Source organism: Rutilus rutilus (genome assembly GCF_951802725.1).
Source record: "Rutilus rutilus genome assembly, chromosome: 6".
Lineage (NCBI taxonomy): Eukaryota > Metazoa > Chordata > Actinopteri > Cypriniformes > Leuciscidae > Rutilus > Rutilus rutilus.
The window spans coordinates 32,421,425-32,437,105 of record NC_140214.1 but is presented as its reverse complement, the minus strand read 5'-3'; positions in this window follow the sequence as shown (position 1 = coordinate 32,437,105).

Genomic DNA, 15,681 nt, shown 5'->3' with positions numbered 1-15,681 from the left:
GATATTAAGAAGATGATCTATGAACTCTGGAAGTATCTCTTTCAATAGCTTAGTTAGAGTCTAACAGACATGTTGTTGATTTAGATGATTTAACGAGTTTAGACAATTCTTCCTCTCCTATAGTAATGAATGAATCGAATTTTTCCTCAGGGAGACTACAGGGCTTTCTTCTGTAAATAATATGCCTTTGTAGCACCATCACCGCCTGGTAATAAAGACACAGGACACGGAGCTGAAGCATCACCTCTGTCTCTGTATTGTCTGAGCAGCGCGCTCACTCCCCCAGCAGTTGAAGTCCAATGGCAAAATAATCGATCGTCCATATGCAAAGAATATCGCCATCAACCCAAATAATATGCATTAATGACATATAATGGCATTTCCTTTTCCAATGACAAAAACATATTGTGATGACACTAATTATAGATTTTTCTTTTCTCTTTTTATATTTTTTGTAACCACCACACCATCACTTGTAGCCTATTTGTTCCTCAGCAAGTGGGAAAAAACGTAATAGGCTACTCTGTCATTTATAGTCATACAGATAATATGACATCATTCGAAACCGTAAAATGTAGGCTATATCTTTATTTGTGTACATTCAAAATTACTACAAAATGTCATGCCTTTGAAAAATAAAGAAAACAACAGGATGTGCTGCTTTAGCGTGTCTCCGTCTCCTTGAACATCTTTCTGGCGCACACTAAAAATGAACCAAAATACAGCAAATAGACTTCTTGGCGCGCCTGCTTTTGAAAATCAACATTTAGATTATTTGAAAAAATTGCATTATATAGGCCTAAATCACTTTGGAATAAATCACAGCGTGTTTCATGATAAAAAAAACGTGACTTTACAGTCCGGAAAATAGGATACGGTAGGATATTGTTAGATTATAAATAGAAAAACAATGTTAGCCTACCAGAGCTTTTTTGTGAATTATATTATGTATTAGAAATGTGTGTGTGTGTGTGTGTGTTTTAATAGCCTATCTGTTGACTAAGTTTGGTTGAGTGGTTATGCTTAATAATAAACTGTAGCATATGCCCATCTGCAGCGGCTTCCGTTTAATATGCACCAGCTGCAAATGCAAAAAATGTTTTATTCATTTAAAATGCTGTCACTCTTTGTATTTGTATTGCATGTTCAGTTTTAATCCAACTAAACAGCCTATATAGGTCTCCCATCACTCACAGACCTGTGTCATCGATTAACGTCATAATGATCGCCACATTCCTTAGAGGCTTAGAATGTTTCTGTGAGTCATTGAGTGCAGCGCTTTATGCATTTAGTAGCGAGTTGGCGAGTGTGTGTGAGTATGCTTTTTACACAGGGTTTGGAGATTTGAATTTTAATCTTTTCATAACTCGTAGAAGAATCTGCTTAAACAGTGGAATATTGTCTCAATTTACAGTACATTTAGGCTAGACAAATAAATGGGCATGGTACCCAGTGGCGAATTGAGAGGCTGATATGTAAATCAAGAATTATCAAACCATTTTTTCTATATAATTGTTAATAATTTATATTTCATTGATAGCAGATCTGATAGCAGATCTGATAAGTGATATTGAAAGCTGATTGACCTTAAGCTGATTGGTGTAGTCGATAAAACTTGCCTGGACTATGGGACATAGAAAATTATTATATACTTTTACATTATGTGCATCTGAGTTATGCACATTAGTGCACATATACATAGAAATTAGTATATGTGGGCCTGAAAACAAGCTTTCAGGTTCTTATACTGTATGTTTTTCTCAACTCTTCCTTTTCTCTTTTTTCATAGTGTTTCACAGATATAGATTGCAAAAAGTATTGCTCACTCAAGATCATCTTTCATCATCAAATCTAACATCAATATGAGTATGCCCACCATTTATGAGTGTGCAGAGCCGTCCACATCTGCTGAATTGTCGGATGAGCTCAGTACGGCCCTTGCTGCGGGGCGGTGGTGGGCAATAATGGAGGTTTCAGACCCCATATCTGAGGAGCCTGTGTATGGGGACCTCATCTCAGGAACAGTTGAGGCAGGAGATACTTCATGGCCCACATCTCTGGACTTCAGTGAAGCATCTGAGAAGGCTCAGTCCCAGCAATCAGTCTTCTCAGATGTTACACTGAAGACCACAAAGCAGTGGAGGCAGAAGACGACGCAGGGAGCACCCTTTTCTGCCAGATCCACACAGGATGCACGTCTGTCCTCCAGATCCTCACAGGATGCACGTCTGTCCTCCAGATCCTCACAGGATGAACGTCTGTCCTCCAGATCCTCACAGGATGCACATCTGTCCTCCAGATCCTCACAGGATGCACATGTGTCCAGATCCACACAGGATGCACGTCTGTCCTCCAGATCCACACAGGATGCACATGTGTTCTCCAGATCCTCACAGGATGCACGTGTCCAGATCCACACAGGATGCACGTCTGTCCTCCAGATCCTCACAGGATGCACATGTGTCCAGATCCACACAGGATGCACGTCTGTCCTCCAGATCCTCACAGGATGCACGTCTGTCCTCCAGATCCTCACAGCACTGTAAAACCGGATAAGTTAATATAACTCAAAAAATAGTTGAAACTGATTACATTGAAAATTTTTGAGTGATACTAACTAAATTTTATAAGTTAAAGAAACATCCTTTTTTTAAGTAACTGGTACTAGGCAATTTTAACTGATACTTACTTAATCTTACAAGTTACTATAACATGATTGATCAAGCCATTTTAAAAGTAGTTTTTGGGTTCACAGTACATATTAAAATTAATTAAAGTTTTTTAAATTAATTTAAATTTTTTAAATTTTTTAAATTAATTAAAATAAAGTTAATTAAAATTACATTACAATTTTTTACCTTCATAAAAAGTTAATTTATTAGTAACAAATTACTCTATTCATTTTTGTAAGTTTTTAAATTTACATTATCAAGTAACTAAATTGCTAACTATACACATTCTGAAATAAAAAAACAGGTTAACACAGACAATTTAAATTCAAGTTACTCTTTTATTAAGAAACCAGAAAACATCAACAATTAATTTTTTGTCAAATGGAAATTCTCCAAAACAGTGCAAGGCCCTTGAGAAATGTTTGCTCAATGATTTACTACACTGCACATAATAACCTTATTAGAATACAGAAATCAAAGATATGATTACTACATCGTAAACTGCAATGTACTGCTTTGTCGTACTGTACGTTGAACAATCATACTTTAAAACACATCTGTAAGCTGTTTTCAAAAAAACGAATTTCCTTGCTCTATGGTGTGCACTAAAAGTGCAACTGTTAAATTGCCACTAATGAAGAGGAGACCGAGTGGTACGTCATCAATATCTGGTTCATCAGAATGTTCTACCTGAAGACAAGAACAGAGAACTGTTACTCTAAACTTCCAAAGGAGGACAGCTAATAAGTGACATATATTTACATCTATTCTATTCCAAACCATTCTATCCCATACAATAACTACAATTATAAAAAATAATATATTAAAAACCTGGACCTAGAACCAGGATGACATCTGAATGGCAAGTGAGATTGTTGGTAACCAAACAGTGCAACACTTACATCCCATGTCTTGAAAAAGTTGGAGTTGCAGATAGGTGGGGAGAGCACGGAGGACGGCAGCTCGTCATTCATGGATGTCCACGTTTTCCTTCAGTGTGAGAATAAGAGACTTGAGTATGAGAATCTTGATTTAACATGGAATATAATCAGCACAGCCACACGATACTATGCATTACCCTAAAATGTCTGTAAATACAACAAAAATATTTCAAAATCCACTGCAGTTTCTATATCAGGCATCAAGAAGTGTAACCAACTGACCTGGTCATATATCCTGAAGAGCTGACTCAGTACTTCAGACGGGGAGCATGCTGGTCCAATACGTCCAACAAGTGGTTCTTCAGGTTGACATTGTAAGATCTGCACAAATTAATAAGTGATTAAGTCAAGGTATATGTACAAAATGTACATTTGTGATCCTATAGAAAAACAACTTGTACTGCAAAATAACATTTTGTGTAAAGTTTAGAGAACCTGACACTGAAAACGAACCAAAAATAAATATTTGCTGTCAGTTTACTCACCCTTTGGCCATCCAACATGTAGGTTACTTACTTTCTTCAGTAGAACACTAAAAAATATTCTTTAGTTTAACCTGTGGTCTTTGGTGATTAATAAAATGCAAGTCAACGGGTGCCACCACTTTGTGAGTCAAAAAGCTGATATAGACATCAGATTCTAACATTATTACCAGGAAAACGTCTCTGGTTACTTGCGTAACCTATGTTCTCTGAGTAGGGAACGAGACGCTGCGGATAGCGCAGTGGGATATTCTCTGAATGTGCCGATTGTCTGAAGCCCTATAGAATCACGCCAATTCATTGGCTGATGGCGCCCGCGCAATCTGGCTCCGCCCCGACACTCTTACGTCGCATCATTACATATTCGCGCGCGCCATCTGCTCCTCAGATTTCTCTGCCGAAAAGAAAAACTGTCAGCAGCGCGAGGAGCTTGGCAGCTAACGCAGCGTCTCGTTCCCTACTCAGAGAACATAGGTTACGCAAGTAACCAGAGACGTTCTCTTTCATAGGTTCACTCAACGCTGCGGATAGCAATGGGAAAGGACTACCAACCTCGCCAAGCTAGAGCGCTTTCAATGACTGGTACATAATGAGACAACGACCAAGATGAGTTCAAACAGAAAGAACCTGGGAACCCGGGGTCATGTCAAGATCCAAATTATAGAACCTTACAAAAGTGTGCGGAGAGGACCAGCCTGCCGCAACACAAATGTCTTCCAAAAGTGCTCCTCTAAAAAGAGCTTGAGAAGATGCCATACTTCTGGTGGAATGTGCTCTAATGCTAAGAGGTGAAGGCAATCCACGCACCTCGTAAGCCAACGAGATAGCTTCTGTGACCCAGTGAGAAATCCTCTGCTTTGATGCAGCAAGCCCACGGCGGCCAGCACCGAAGCAAACCAGAAGCTGGTTAGATTTCCTCCAACCGCCTGAGCGGTCTACATATATCTTAAGAGAACGAACCGGGCAGAGCAAGTTAAGCTTCCTATCTTCCTCAGAAGAAAATGGAGGAGGGTGGAAAGCGTTAAGGTTAACCACCTGCGAGCGGAAAGTAGTGGAAAGAACTTTGGGGACATACCCTGGTCTCGGCCTCAAGGAAATCTTGACCAAGCCAGGAGCAAAGTCCAAGCAAGACTCGCTAACAGAAAGAGCTTGTAAGTCTCCTACCCGCTTTAATGAGGACAAAGCCAACAAAAGAGAAACCTTGAGAGTCAGAATCCGCTCCGGAGCTGACTCCAAGGGCTCAAAGGGGGCCTTCGTCAAACCCTCTAGGACAACAGAAAGGTCCCATGAGGGAACTCTAGGGGAGCGAGCCGGTTTCAGGCGCTTAACCCCACGCATGAAGGCCGAAACTAACCTTAGTTTCCCCAGGGGAATCTCGTCCGATTCCCTATGTGCTGCAATAGCTGCGACATAAACTCTGAGAGTGGTAGCAGCTGCTCCAGAAGCAAACTTCTCCTGCAGGAATTCCAGTACTGAACCAACAGGGCAGTTAACTGGACTCCTATCATGTGCTAAGCACCATGTCTCAAAAACCTTCCATTTGGAAGAATATAGCCTCCTTGTAGAAGGGGCTCTAGCACTCGCAATGGTCTCCTGAACGTCAGTTGGGAGATCAGAACTTAATGCTAATGGCCTCTGATCGGCCAGACATACAGCTTCCACATGTCTGGGCGAGGATGCCATATCCTGCCCTGCAGCTGGGACAGCAGGTCCTCCCTGACCGGGATCTTCCAGGGGGAAGATTCCAGCAGAGGAATTAGCTCCGAAAACCATGGCGGAGACGGCCAGAACGGAGCTACCAGGAGGAGGCTGACTCTGCTCTCTCTCACTCTGGCCAAGACCGCCTGGATCAGTTTGATGGGCGGGAAGGCATAGAGTTTCTGCGTTGGCCAAGGGTGAGCGAACGCATCTATCCCTAATGGGGACAGCGGGCATTGGGACGACTCTTGAGATGCAAAGAGGTCCACTTCCGCTTCTCCGAAAACCTCCCAGATCAGGGCCACTGTCTGGCGGTTCAACATCCATTCTCCCGATCTGAGTTTCTGCCTCGACAGAAAATCTGCTGCGAGGTTCAGAACCCCTGGGACATGAACTGCTCTCAGAGATAGGAATCTGCTCTGAGACCACAGGAGAAGGTGACGCGCATGCCTGTCCAGGGTGCGCGACCGAGAACCCCCCTGCCGGTTCACATAAGACACCACTGCCATGTTGTCTGTTCTGACAATTACATGGTGTCCCTCCAGAAGAGGGAGAAAATGATGCAGAGCCAGAAAAACGGCTCTTAACTCCAGGCAGTTTATGTGCCAAGAGAGAGTCTCGCCAGTCCAGACCCCACACGCTGGTCTGCCCTCGAAAACTGCTCCCCAGCCGGTGAGAGAGGCATCCATCGTAATCATCTGGCGACGAAATACCGCACCCATGCTGACCCCTTTCCGAAGAAAAAGAGGGTCCCGCCAAACTGACAGGGCTCGAAAGCAACTGCGCGATACCTTCAGTAGGCGAAGGGTTGGCCCGGAGGGCCGAACCCCTGAGAGACACATGATGGCCTAGCGAAAAACGGGCCAAGCATGACGTCAGGCTGGAAATCCGTGCAGGAGCCAAGCGGGCCTGCATGAGAACAGAATCCATGTTGACCCCCAAGAAAATGGTGCTTAGAGCCGGAGCAAGAACACTCTTCTCCGAGTTCAACCTCAAACCGAGAGACTGGATATGACTCAGGACGATGTCTCTGTGGTGGGTCACTAGCTCCCTGGACTGGGCTAAAATGAGCCAATCGTCCAGGTAATTTAGAATACGGATGCCCTGGAGCCGCAAAGGGGCCAGAGCTGCATCCATACACTTCGTGAATGTCCTCGGGGCCAGAGCGAGGCCGAAGGGAAGGACCCTGTACTGGAACGCTCTTTCTCCAAAGGCGAAAGACGATACCCCTGGTAAGCGCTCCCATTCTTGAAAGAAATGTGAAAGAGGAAGAGGGATGTTGTAATGCAGACGACATACCTGAGTGAGGGTGCCGTGTTGACGTTCGTGAGGTAGAGAAGTTGACTGTGCAGGAGAGCCCTTGGTGTCCTGGCACGTGATGGGAGGCATCGATGCTGGGGTCACGGTGACCAGGTCCGCCTGCTCCGGAGGAAAGCGAAAAGTGCCTCTGAGGATGCGACCGGCAGTTATAGAGAGTGTCGGGGGTGAGGGGAGAAAGCAAAAAGCGTCTCCTTCCTCCCGTGCCGGGCTGAGTAGAGATGGTGAAAAATGGCCTGCACTTCGAGACACTCTGAGTGGCGAAGGTGACAGGGCAAGGAAAGGAGAGCTGGGAGGTGGGCAGAAACGCTTGCGCGGTCTGTCCCAACCTTGAGGAAGCAGAGGAGCTCTCCTTTTTCCGACCGGAGGGTCAGGAACGGCTCTGGGCCGCCGGAGCGGTCGGTTTGTCGGACCGCTTCATCTGGAGGCGCTTGTGAGGCCGTTGACGGGGAAACGGGCGACCGCGGGCTCCCCAAACCGTGGAAGGTGGGGGATGCACCGGTTCGCTCCTCCTGGAAGAGAACTCCGGTCTATAAGAGGGACGTTCTCTGGGTCGAACAGGGGAGGGAGCAGAAGGTTCCCTAGCCCTCCTGGGCATGAACTGTCTGAAGGCGGCCGATTGGGATTTGGAGGAGCGGAATTTCTCAACCACCGTGTTGACCGCCTCACCAAACAATCCTGTTTGAGAAATGGGGGCGTCCAGGAGGAAAACCTTCTCCTTGTCACGGATCTCCGTGAGATTAAGCCACAAGTGGCGCTCCACCGCAACGGAACCAGCCATAGAGCGACCTATAGTGCATGCGTTATGCTTGGTGGCTCTTAAGGCTAAATCTGTAGCCTTACGAAGCTCCTTGACCGCTTCAGGGGTCACGCCGTCGCCCTCGTCCATTTCCTTCAGGACGTCCGCTTGGTAGGCCTGAAGAATGGCCATAGTGTGCAGGGTCATGCCTGCCTGCCCAGCCGCCATGTAGGATTTTCCAATGAGAGAGGAAGTAGTCCTACATGCTTTAGAGGGGAGGAGGGGGCGCGACTTCCAGGACGGCGCAGACGACGGAGCAAGATGGTCGGCTAAAGTCTCCTCAATCGCCGGAATGGCGGAATAGCCCTGTTCCACAGAACCTACTAGGTTGGTGAAATCAGCAGCTGCCGCATTAGTGAGGCGCGCAGAGAAAGGCTGCTTCCAGGATCTGGAAATCTCGTGATGCAGATCACTGAAAAATGGCAGCTTTCTCCGTTGAGGCCTAGAATTAGGGCCACTGAGAAGTCTCTCGTCGAGTTTCGACGACTGAGGTTCGCGGGGCTCGTCGGGCCAATCAATAGCGAGCTTCTCCGTAGCGCGCGAAAGTACGTCAACGAGCTCCGCGTAGGCCGCAGTAGGCCGCGCTTCCTGGCCGCTCGGCGGGATAACCTCGTCGGCGAGAGTAGGCCCGAAATCCTCGGAGTCGGAAGCCTCGGTCAAAAGTACATCCTCCAGCCCGAAAGAAACCGCGTCGCGTGCTCCCGGGCTGGGGCGCAAATAATTGTGTGAAAATTCGACTGGCGTGCCGAGGGAGAGCAAGAACGGGGCTCGTCTGCTCGAACTCCACATCCTCAAGCTCTACATCCGAACCCCAAGTCGCGGATCCTCGAGAGGCCTCGGGAGCGCGACAGGGGGAGACGAATGATTCCCTCTCAAAAACCGCGAGCCGCGATTTGAGGGTTTTGAGCAACAAATTTTCACAGAATTTGCATTTAGACGATCCTATGACTGCCTCGCGCGCATGTGAAAAACCCAAACATTTAACACACTTACTGTGTAGGTCGTCGTTAGCGATGTAACGAGCACATGGCGGAGTACAGCGTCGGTATTCCATGGCAACTTCACCGTAAGGAGAAACAGAGTTCCGCTTGAACAGTCGCAGAAGCGCCGAGAATAATCCAGAAGTCGTTTTGAGCTCAGAAAAATCACGAGCGAAGGGCAACGTGACCGCTTCGTTCTGAAGGCAGAGAAATCTGAGGAGCAGATGGCGCGCGCGAATATGTAATGATGCGACGTAATGAGCGTCGGGGCGGAGCCAGATTGCGCAGGCGCCATCAGCCAATGAATTGGCGTGATTCTATAGGGCTTCAGACAATCGGCACATTCAGAGAATATCCCACTGCGCTATCCGCAGCGTTGAGTGAACCTATGAAAGAGAACAAGAGTCTGAAGCTCAAGATTTCTGTCTCACAGGTATTAATTTTGTGTTGCTTGTTTATGTTTTTTGACTCGCAAAGTGACGGCACCCATTGACCTGCATTTTATGAATCACCAAGGACCATTAGTTAAGCTAAAAATCATCTTTAGTGTTCTACTGAAGAAAGAACGTCACCTACATTTTGCATGGCCCCAGAGAGAGTAAATTAACAGCAAATGTTCAGTTTTGAGTCAACTATTCCTTTAAATATAAAACATTTTCAAGTGAACTAAGAAAAATATTTTTTACCTGTGACTCCATTTTAAAGGCAGGCCAGCGTTCCAGGATCTCACCAAAGGTTAGGTTATCAGTGATGACCTCTTTGTGCCGTCTTCATTAACTCCTTTTAACAAAGATAGCAACACAAAGTTTGCACTTCAACGCACGCCATTGATTTTTTTTTCCCCTTTTCAATTTGTTTTGTGCACCAAATAATATTAATTCACTTTTTTTTTTATGCAATGAAAGTGTATTAAATAAAAAAATGGACATAAACATACCAAACTTAACTGCCAGCTGCTTCACTTTTAGCCTGAAAAGAGAGAGATTGAGAAGTTAGTCAGGTTGTAATATTTGCCAAAATACTAGGAAAAATATATGTGAATACACATGTAACTTAATAGGCATTATGCTCAGTCTGATCACATAAAACAGACCTTAAACGTTTAATTTTTTTTATAGCCTACTGTACAATTTGCTTTTTGAAATGTTACATTTTAAGTAAGAACAAAATAAATGTCTCTCCTAAATAACACAAGCTTTAACGTTTAGGTATGGCTTGAGCAAACTATTTTAATACATTTTATAAATATATGTCCTTACAAAAATGTACAACACGTGGAACAAATTGCATCAAATAATTGTCAAACCTCTATGAAAACCACTAGGCTACTGTTACTTAAGCATGTGTGCCAATTAAATATGAGTCACAGCCCGCCATTTTGAGGACATTCAAATTGCTGCCCGAAAACTTGTTAATGTGTGCACAACCGATGCAAAAACACAGACTATTAATTTTTTTTTACTAACAGTTAAATACAGTTGCTTTATCAAGTCAATTCATATTAACGTTACCTTTAGTGAGGCAGGATAAAATGACTCAAATCCTTATTCCCTTTGCAAATGCATAAAATACATTACGAAGACACTAAAACTATTTGCAGAAAATAAAACAGGGAACTTACCAGATCAGTGCGCCCAAAGAGAAGAGGAATATAATGGTGGGCAGCACAATGAAGAAAAGCTGTCACCGGCAGGTTCAGAAATCAGTTTCCTCACAGACAACACCGATCGAAAAATATCATATCCAACGCTCTTTTTTATTAAATACGAGCGAGGTTTTCCAGCGTTGCAAACTTATTTTCTTCCGAGGCAAGTCAGGCGCAGCAAAAAACATGGCGTCTTCGCGAACTTGCAAAGCTAGTTGAAGGAGGAGGAGCACGTACGCAGGTGCGTGACGTCATACGGGATTATAGTAAAACTATTTGAGTGAACTGAAAAAAACTAATTAAAGCAATTGAGTGCAGAATACTTAAAATTTCACTTTCGTTCTAATTACACAGAAAATTAAAGGCGAATTAACTTTTTAATTATTTTGAGTAATTAGAACCCATTTTATTTATCAAAGTTGTACTGTTTGGTTTTACAGTGAGGATGAACATCTGTCCTCCAGATCCACACAGGATGCACATGTGTCCAGATCCACACAGGATGCACGTCTGTCCTCCAGATCCACACAGGATGCACGTCTGTCCTCCAGATCCTCACAGGATGCACATGTGTTCTCCAGATCCTCACAGGATGCACATGTGTTCTCCAGATCCTCACAGGATGCACGTGTGTCCAGATCCACACAGGATGCACGTCTGTCCTCCAGATCCACACAGCATGCACGTCTGTCCTCCAGATCCTCACAAGATGAACGTGTGTCCTCCAGATCCTCACAGGATGCACGTGTGTCCAGATCCACACAGGATGAACTTGTGTCCTCCAGATCCACACAGGATGCACGTGTGTCCAGATCCACACAGGATGCACGTGTGTCCTCCAGATCCACACAGGATGAACTTGTGTTCTCCAGATCTTCACAGGATGCACATGTGTCCAGATACACACAAGAACATGTGTCCTCCAGATCCACACAGGATGCACGTGTGTCCAGATCCACACAGGATGCAAGTGTGTCATCCAGATCCACACAGGATACACATGTGTTCTCCAGATCTTCACAGGATGCACATGTGTCCAGATACACACAAGATGAACATGTGTCCTCCAGATCCACACAGGATGCACGTGTGTCCAGATCCACACAGGATGCAAGTGTGTCATCCAGATCCACACAGGATACACATGTGTTCTCCAGATCCTCACAGGATGAACTCGTGTCCTCCAGATCCTCACAGGATGCATGTGTGTCCAGATCCACACAAGATGAACGTATGTCCTCCAGATCCACACAGGATGAACTTGTGTCCTCCAGATCCACACAGGATGAACTTGTGTCCTCCAGATCCACACAAGATGAACGTGTGTCCTCCAGATCCACACAGGATGCACATGTGTCCTCCAGATCCACACAGGATGCACATGTGTCCTCCAGATCCTCACAGGATGCACATGTGTCCTCCAGAACACTTGTTCCACCGCGTTCCCCACAGCAACCTCCCGGGTCTCCCCAGGGAGCATCCATGCCCAGTTGGAGTGAGAGGGTGTGTCCATGGAGCACTGAAGCTTCTGTAAGTCCCTTCTATCTCTTGTTTTTACTCATTTTAAGATTTATTCAAAAAAGAAAACACTGCCTTTTAACTATGCTACTATGCATTCAAGGTCCTTTATTTAAAATCGTTTTATATTTCAAAATGATCAAAAAATACACCTTTAGATTTAGTCTAAGAAGCACTCATTTTGAAATTATTAAACACTTTAATAATTTAATCTGGGACAATAATCATATCCTTTTCAATTCTGATCCCTCATATTGAAATGGTAGAAGCAGTTTGGCTTTAGATTTTCTTTAAGAATCATTCATTAAATCTGGTCAGCATTACATGATTATGTCTGTTCCTTCGACAGGACAATGCAGGTGTGGACAAGTCATCCCCACAAAATAAGCAGCACGTCAAAGTCAAGAACCACCAGTCGGATCCAGGCCGCTTAGAGCAAATTGACTATTTATTTACCATATTCACAAAATTTTGTGTAATTTCAAATATTTAATATTTAAATTGTGTTTGTACATGTGTTATATGAATGCATGTATAAAAAAAAAAAAAAAAAAAAATCTATATCTATATATATACACTGTGTATTTATTTATTTATTTGTCAGTGACAACACACATTAATGACAACACACTGGGCTGATTAAATTCACACACTAAGCCAAAGGATAGCATTGTAACAACATATGAAGACTTCAGATGCAAAAGCCTCTAAGTCCGTCTAACGGCAAAATTTATGGGATGATACAATCTATCTTTAAGTGGAGTTTGCATATGCCCACTTGCATATGAGAGATCATAAGTGAAGGCTTTAAAACCAAGCAGAATCCTTTGTCGGCTGATCGCTCCCGCGTATACATTTCAGTAAAGATTGGATGAACAACATTATTATTGTTCACAAGCCCAACATCCAGCCACACAAGACATGCAATCTACCTGATGAAAAGAGAAGGCGTCTTTCACTGTTGTAAGACAGCCTAATGCTGTTAAATAGAAAAAAAACATTTTACATTTAGCATCTTTTAGTGTATCCTTATAGTCTTATTATTGTTCGTTTTTTTCCACAGAAATGGAAGAGCCCTGAAGACCCAGAGATGGGTCTTGTGCATGTTGCCCACTTGGGTCCCACCTAGTACCAAGTGCAATCCTACATTAAATTCATCTGGGCAATTAACATGGGGCCATTATGGAACCCGCGGACAATCCTACATGGGGCCCTTTTTTCAGCCCATTTCATACCCATACTGTGTCAAATAAATACCTAGAGTTGTGTTTGTTTTCTTCTAAGAAAGTCGTAAAATAAGCAGATCTAGCATTTTTTTAAGGTTTCTTCTGTATGCAATCGTGCTCTCTTTCCATGAAATTCGAAAAACGTCTAGTTTTGTTTACCTCCAGTTGCGCTCCATTTTTCTGGCTGCTCTCTTAAGGGCCCGAGTGTGCTCATTGTACCACGGCGTTGGACTATTTTCTTTAAGTGCAAAGGAGCAACTGTGTCTAAAGTGCGGGAAAAGAGAGAGTCAAAAGTTTCTGTCACAATATCGAGTTCTTCTTAAGGTATCTGGGATGTGTCACAGAGTTAGCCACACCGTCACAACCCCAATCATCACAAAATTCACCAGGACCCGCCCACTCGTTCACAATCACCAGAGTACTGACTCGCTGCACCTATACTCCCTCATTAACACACACTTTAGCTGTGTCCCAATGTGAAGGCTGCATCCTTCGAAGGACTGCAGACTTCAAGGATGCAGCCTATGCGTCCTTCGAAGGACGCACCATGTAAAAGTACTTTTTTCAGAAATATACTCTTAAAAAAAAAAAAAAAAAAAAAAAAAAAAAACTCAGTGACATGGGAGCCGTCGATTGAATTTAGCGGATAGTGTAAATATGCACTCAAACACTCTGGAGACCATCCCAGATGATGTCCCACCAGAAGAAGGCCTTACCAGGGTCTCTATTGTGGAGCCCATCCCGGTCCAGCGGCTCCACGAGGGGCTCCCTGCTCAGCTCAATAAAAGTCTACATTAATAAAAATGTAAACTTTACACATTTAAAGTTGCATAAAAACAATGTACAGATTTTTTACCTTTTAAAAAATAAAAGTGAAAAAAAGTTGAGCAAGAATATGTAGAAAAAATATATTTTTTTCAATCATTCTCTCAAGAAGAGAAAACGTACTCGGTTACTAACGTAACCTCTGTTCTCTCTAGAGAGGGAACGAGTATTGCGTAAGCTAGCTTACGCTGCGGGAAAGTCTCTTTTCTCGAGATACTGAAGCCAAAAATTATCCTTAATTTTTTAAAACTTGTCAACGCAGTGCGGCAGCCTGCAGACCTAGGGCAAGCGAATCGCGTGCCCATTGGCTGCTCTCCTGCAACTGCAGCAGCCTCTGGCTGAGCCTTGCGCGTGACGTCACGTCCAATGAGCGCGCTTGGCGCGCTTAATGCGTCACAGCCCGTCATTAGGGGTGTGGCTTAGCGTATATAAGCAAGGAACAGAGGCTGCTTCGCTGGTTTCTGTCGCATGAAGCGAAATGAGCTCGTGGCGAGAGCACGGCGGGTTACGCAATACTCGTTCCCTCTCTAAAGAGAACAGAGGTTACGTTAGTAACCGAGTACGTTCTCTTACGAGAGGTTCTCTCGTATTGCGTAAGCTAGCTTACGCTGCGGGAACACCTTTGTCAACGCCGTGCGCGCGCCCAGCATCCTGAATGAATCCCATGGGGAGCCCAGGGAACGCGAAGCGGAGCTGGGCGGCCACGATACCACAGTACACAAGCACATAATATGGGGCAGGGAGCGGCACAGCCGGTCCAACTAACACTTCCATATAGTGTAGCTCAACCAGTAGAGCTAAATCAGCAGCGTAGCCCGCGCACAGACAGTGGGCTGGCTTACGCGAGACTTAGACTGATAACACTTTGGCCTGCAAAGCGGGAACTTCCAGGTTGTAAAACCTAACAAATGTGGAGGGGGAGGCCCAGCCTGCCGCTGCACAAATGTCATGAATGGGAATCCCACTGGACCACGCCCACGATGAGGCCATGCCTCTGGTGGAGTGTGCCCGAATGCCCAAAGGGCACTGCAGGTTTTTAGATGCGTAAGCAGCTGCGATAGCATCAACTATCCATCTGGACAGGGTGTGTTTCGAGGCGGCGAGACCCTTGGTGCGCCCACCAAACGAAACAAAGAGCTGCTCTGAACGCCTGAAGGCGGCGGAGCGCGAAATATAGCTTCTCAGCGCCCTAACTGGGCAGAGGAGATGACTATCTGCCTCGCAGCCAGCATTCGGCAGGGCTGAAAGGGAAATGACCTGCGCTCTGAAGGGAGTGCCCAAAATTTTTGGGACGTACCCATGCCTCGGTCTGAGAATAACTTAGAGTCATTGGGTCCGAACTCGAGGCACGCAGCGTTAGTGGATAACGTGTGAAGGTCTCCCACACGTTTTACTGAAGACAGTGCTATCAGAAAAACGGTTTTGAGCGTGAGGTATTTCATATCCACAGTTTCTAAGGGTTCAAAGGGATGTGCTTTCAGTGCGTCTAAGACCAGTGAAAGATCCCACATAGGAACCGAAGGGGGTCGCGGGGGGTTCATCCTCCTCGCTCCTCTAAGGAAGCGGATGACAAACTCG